We start from the raw sequence: 6,000 nt of genomic DNA, 5'->3' as shown, positions 1-6,000 counted from the left end.
AAAAACTAGCTGAGTATGGTGATGTACAGCTGTAGTCCCAGCTACTTGGGCTTTGAGGCAAGAGGATTACTTGAGCCCAGGAGTTTGAGAACAGCCTGGGCAACATAAACAGATTGTATCTGCTTTAAAAATATAAATTGTAGAAATGTAGAAATTTAAATTTGTTACCAAAATTTGTATTACAAATGGATTTTTGTGTTTTGTAAGTTGTTGATAAAGGGTATATACAAAACACTTCATCTAATGAATAACATGTATTTTACTGCAAATAACCAGTTACATAAGCAGGGTCTTAACACCAATATGGTAAGACTTTAACACCATAATTTTGTCATTGTAGTTTATTTAAAATATCCACTCAAAGTCTTTATATTACATTAGGAAATTAAAATTTCAGAAATTTTTATATTTAGTTGTTTAAATAATCATTTGAAGTTCCTGTATACTACGAGCTACTGGAGGTCATAGACATATTTGTGTGTATCCCGGAGTACCAGGAGTACAGTCTTCCAAGTAAGAAGCATTGTAATTGTTGCTTTTTCTAGATGGAGTTTCATTCTGTCACCCAGGCTGGAGTGCAGTGGTGGGATTTTGGCTGACTTGTAATCTCCACTTCCTGGGCTCAGGTGATCCTCCCACCTCAGCCATCCAAGTAGCTGAGACTGTAAGCCTTTGTCACCTTGCTTGGCTCAGTTTTGTATTTTTTTAGAGATGGGCTTTTGCCTTGTTGCCCAGGCTGGTCTTTAACTGTTGGGCTCAAGTGATATGCCTGCCTCAGCCTCTCAAAGTTCTGGGGTTACAGGAATGCAATACCAAATTCAGCCTTAATAGTTGTTTAATATGTAAATAGATAAATGAATTTTTATATAATGAAATAAGTAACATAATATACATAATGTATCTAATGATAACTGCATTTTTAAATTGTACTTTAGGTTCTGGGGTACATGTGCAGATCATGCATGATTATTGCACAGGTACATACATGGCAAGGTGGTTTGCTGCCTCCATTACCCCATCACCTATATCAGGCATTTCTCCCCCATGTTCTCTCTCCCTGACCTCCCCACCCCCCACTGTCCCTCCCATAGTGCTCCCCAACAGACCCCATTGTGTGATGCTCCCCTCCCTACTTCCATGTTTTCTCACTGTTCAACACCCACCTATGAGTGAGAATATGTAAGGTTTGATTTTCTGTTTTTGTGTCAGTTTGCTGAGAATGATGGTTTCCAGATTCTTTTATGTCCCTACAAGGGACACAAACTCATTGTTTTTTATAGCTGCATGATAACTGCATTTTTAAAATATTGCTTACATTTATATTATTTTTAATGTTTAAGGTTGTATATGTTTTGATGTGTTATTTTGAGAACTTATGCCATAAATAAAAAAGAAATAAATTAGAAATAGATTATCAGTAGCAAAGAGGGTTCCAGTATACTTTCTAATATCATTCAGCCGGAATCTTAGATTAAAATTTTAGATTAAAATTTCTTAAATATTTTGTTAGCCCCAACTCATGTTCTAATAAATATGCCTTTATAAGCCATGCATTACTCTTTAGGATTCTGGCTACCAATTCTTTCTCTAGGTGGAAAGTTGATGGAAAGTTCTAGTTTTCCCTCTCTGTACTAATAATGTTCTTTCAGGTAGTGGTAGATGACCATGGTTAACTAATTGAATGTCTTATAGTAATAAAATTAAACTCTGTATCACAGAAGTATTTTTTAAAAACTATAGCGTAAGTATTAATTAACCTGTATTGTTAGGGCTATGAAAAACGAAAGTCTCTGTTATATATCTATTTCTCCATGAACTTTACTGTATTTGATGTTGTTTCTTTTCTTTCTTGGCTGAGGCATATATTTAACTGACAAGTTAGGCTTTTTTGTTTCTCCCTTCATCCTCACATTTTAAAAATGATTTATTGCCACCTGTTTTTTTCCTCACAGATATCATTTCTGTAATCACTGGTCTTTCAGTCCATCTGTGTCTTCAATTGTCAGTATATTTAGTTACAGCTTTCTGCTTAGTTAGCTATGTGTGAGTTTTCATTCAACAATTATTGTCTCACAAGGTTTTTTTCCCTCTTCTTTAGAATAACAATTTATACATTTATCTTTAACTTTTTGGCAAACAATAAAATCAACTAATGCTATTTGTAATGTCAACCTACTTAGATACTACTATAAACTCTCGTTTTCTCCCACAAGAAGTGGTTTATGCAAATAATTACCTCCTGAATATACCCATATGAATTATTTTCTTACATTTTTTAGCTCGTAATAAACTATGTGCTAAGCAAATTACTGCTTCATAGTATAATTCAGTTAACTTGCATGATTCATTTAAGAAGCATGTATAGATCCAAGATGGCTGATTAGGAGCAACTCAGGATTGCAGCTCCCAACGAAAGTGCAGCGGGTTAGTGATTGCTGCATTTCCAGATGGATTTTTATTACCCACAGACCAGGAGATTCCCAGGTGGAGGAGCCTCACGGGTCGCCAGCATGGCTGTTTTAGCTGGCACGGTTAGTCTCTGCACAAAATACACAGGTCCAAGCGCCACTGTAGCTGGCAACTGGAGCTCCTGGGAGACAGAGTCACCCATTCAACTGATTCAACTATAAAAAGGGGAGTGAAACAAGGAGTCAGGCTAGGAGATTCCCGGGCAAAAAAGTGCCACGAATCTCTGCGCAGCTGTTTAAGCCAGTGCAGTTGGTCACCTCATGGGAAATCACACAGATCCCAGGGCCTTTTCAACAGGCAACTGGAATGCCTGGGAGACAGAGTTGCCCAAAAAAAAAAAAAAAAAAAAAGGGGGTCTGAGTCAGGGAGCCAGTTGATCAGGTCCTACCCCCCAAAAAAACCAGCAATTTGAAACGCTCTGGATTCAGAGTTTCACACCAAGTACAGCTGAACCTGGGATGGTCCAGCTCTGTGGTGCAGGGGCATCCGCCATTACTGAGGCAGTCTGCCATTATGGAGAGAGTGCGCCATTACAGAGGTGGGCCGCCATTGCCTTGGCAGTTCTAACTATATCCCTATAAACAGGACTGCAGGGAACTCAATATTGCAGCTGGGAGGAGCCCACAGCAGCTCAGCAAAGCCTCTGCAGGCAGACTGTGGCTAGGCTGCCTCCTCCCTGGGCAGGGAAGTACTGAAAAAACGGCAGCAGAATGACAGAAACATAAATAAAGCCCTAACTCCCTGGGACAGAGCCCCTGGGGGGGAAAGAAGGCATTTATGAGTTCTGCTGCAGCCCACTTAAACATACCTGCCCAGCAGCTCTGAATGAACAATGGAGCTCACAGCTAAGCACTTGAGCTCCTATAATAGACAGACTGTCTCCTCAAGCAGCTCTCTGACCCCAGTATATCCAAAGGGTCACCTCATAAAGGAAAGCTCAGACTGAAGTCACTTCTAAGCAAAAAGAACAATGCTGGAGGCATCACACTACTGGACTTCAAACCATACTACAAGGCTACAGTAATCAAAACAGCATGGTACTGGTAATAGAACAGAGATATAGACCAATGGAACAGAACAGAGGCCTCAGAGGCAACACCATACATTTACAACCACCTGATTTTTGACAAACCTGACACAAACAAGCAATGGGGAAAGGATTCCCTGTTTAATAAATGGTGTTGGGAAAATTGGCTAGCCATTTGCAGAAAGCAGAAACTAGACCCCTTCCTGACACCTTACACTAAAATTAAATCTAGATGGATTAAAGACTTAAACATAAGACCTGACGCCAGAAAAACCCTAGAAGAAAATATAGAAAAAAACATTCAGGACATAGGCATAGGCAAGGACTTCATGACCAAAACACCAAGAGCATTGGCAACAAAAGCCAAAATAGACAAATGGGACCTAATCAAACTCCACAGCTTCTGTACGGCAAAAGAAACAGTCATTAGAGTGAATTGGCAACCAACAGAATAGGAAAAAATTTTTGCAATCTACCCATCTGACAAAGGGCTAATATCCAGAATCTATAAAAAACTAAAACAGATTTACAAGAAAAAAATAAGCCCATTCAAAAGTGGGGGAAAGATATGAACAGACACTTCATAAAAGAAGACATATATGAGGCCAACAAACATATGAAAAAATGTTCATCATCACTGGTCATTAGAGAAATACAAATCAAAACTACATTGAGATACCATCTCACGCCAGTTAGAATGGCGATCATTAAAAAATCTGGAGACAACAGATGCTGGAGAGGATGTGGAGAAATAGGAACACTTTTACACGGTTGGTGGGAGTGTTTAACCCTTGTGGAAGACAGTGTGGCAATTCCTCAAGGACCTAGAAAGAGAAATTCCATTTGACCCAGCAATCCTATTACTAGGTATATATCCAAAGGATTATAAATCATTCTGCAGCACTGTTCACAATAGCAAAGACGTGGAACCAACCCAAATGCCCATCGATGATAGACTGGACAGGGAAAATGTGGCACATATACACCATGGAATACTATGCAGCCATAAAAAACAATGAGTTCATGTCCTTTGTAGGGACATGGATGAACCTGGAAACCATCATTCTCAGCAAATTGACACAAGAACAGAAAACCAAACACTGCATGTTCTCACTCATAGGCAGGTGTTGAACAATGAGAATACGTGGACACAGGGGGGGAGCATCACACACTGGGGTCTGTTGGGGGGAAATAGGCGTGGGACAGCGGGCGGTGGGGAGTTGGGGATGGATAGCATGGAAAATGCCAGATACAGGTGATGGGAGGAAGGCAGCGAATCACACTGCCATGTGTGTACCTATGTAACAATCTGGCATGTTCTTCACATGTACCCCAAAACCTAAAATGCAATAAAAAAATTTAAAAAAAAGAAGACATATATGAGGCCAACAAACATATGAAAAAATGCTCATCATCATGGGTCATTAGAGAAATGCAAATCAAAACTATAGTGAGATACCATCTCACGCCAGTTAGAATGGTGATCATTAAAAAATCAGGAGACAACAGATGCTGGAGAGGATGTGGAGAAATAGGAACACTTTTACACTGTTGGTGGGAGTGTAAATTAGTTCAACCATTGTGGAAGACAGTGTGGTAATTCCTCAAGGACCTAGAAACAGAAATCCCATTTGACCCAGCAATCCCATTACTGGGTATATATCCAAAGGATTATAAGTCATTCTATTATAAGGACACATGCACACGAATGCTCACTGCAGCACTGTTTACAATAGCAAAGACTTGGAACCAACCCAAATGCCCATTGATGATAGACTGGACAGGGAAAATGTGGCACATACACACCACAGAATACTATGCAGCCATAAAATCGATGAGTTAGTGTCCCTTGTAGGGACATGGATGAACCTGGAAACCATCATTCTCAGCAAACTGACACAAGAACAGAAAATCAAACACTGCATGTTCTCACTCATAGTGAGGCAAGTGGGTGGGACTCTGAGGCTTCTGGATTAGAAAAGCTAGGCTCACCCGCCCTCTTAGCCACCGAGGGCACTGCAGTGTCCTCAAGTTCACAACGCTGGCAGGAGACAAGTGCCCTCTGGTGGCCATCCTGCTGCACCACTTAAAGTTGGAGCAAGGAGTGTTCGGCGCCATTGTTCTGGAAATGCAAACTGACACAGAGCCCACTGGCCCGTGTGTTTCTAAACGGAAGAAAGGACAATTAATTGGAGACCATAGGAAATGGAATGAACATGGATGCACATTTTACAACTTGTGCAAAAATTCACTCAACATAGTCTTCAGACATAAAATGAAAAACTTTCAGAGGCATCTTAACCACAGTGACTTTAAATAAAAGCTTTTTAAAAAGTTAAATCTGGGTAGGGTGCAGTGGCTCACGCCTGTAATCCCAGCACTCTGGAAGGCAAAGGCAGAAAGATCACTTGAGATCAGGAGTTCAAGACCAGCCTGGAAAAATAGTGAGACCCCATGTCTACAGAAAATATAAAAATTAGCTGGCATGGTGGCTACCCAGGAGG

The 6,000-nt window shown here is 40.3% G+C and overlaps 1 long non-coding RNA gene across 1 annotated transcript in view; it reads right to left on the bottom strand.

The window, feature by feature from the left end:
- LOC108297325 overlaps positions 1–6,000 on the bottom strand; it is a 30,080-nt gene that overhangs the window by 2,688 nt on the left and 21,392 nt on the right. The window lies entirely within an intron of this gene.

The sequence above is a fragment of the Cebus imitator genome, unplaced genomic scaffold (genome assembly GCF_001604975.1).
Source record: "Cebus imitator isolate Cc_AM_T3 unplaced genomic scaffold, Cebus_imitator-1.0 Scaffold792, whole genome shotgun sequence".
Lineage (NCBI taxonomy): Eukaryota > Metazoa > Chordata > Mammalia > Primates > Cebidae > Cebus > Cebus imitator.
The sequence above is the reverse complement of the archived record's forward strand: the minus strand, read 5'-3'. Positions and strand labels throughout refer to the sequence as shown.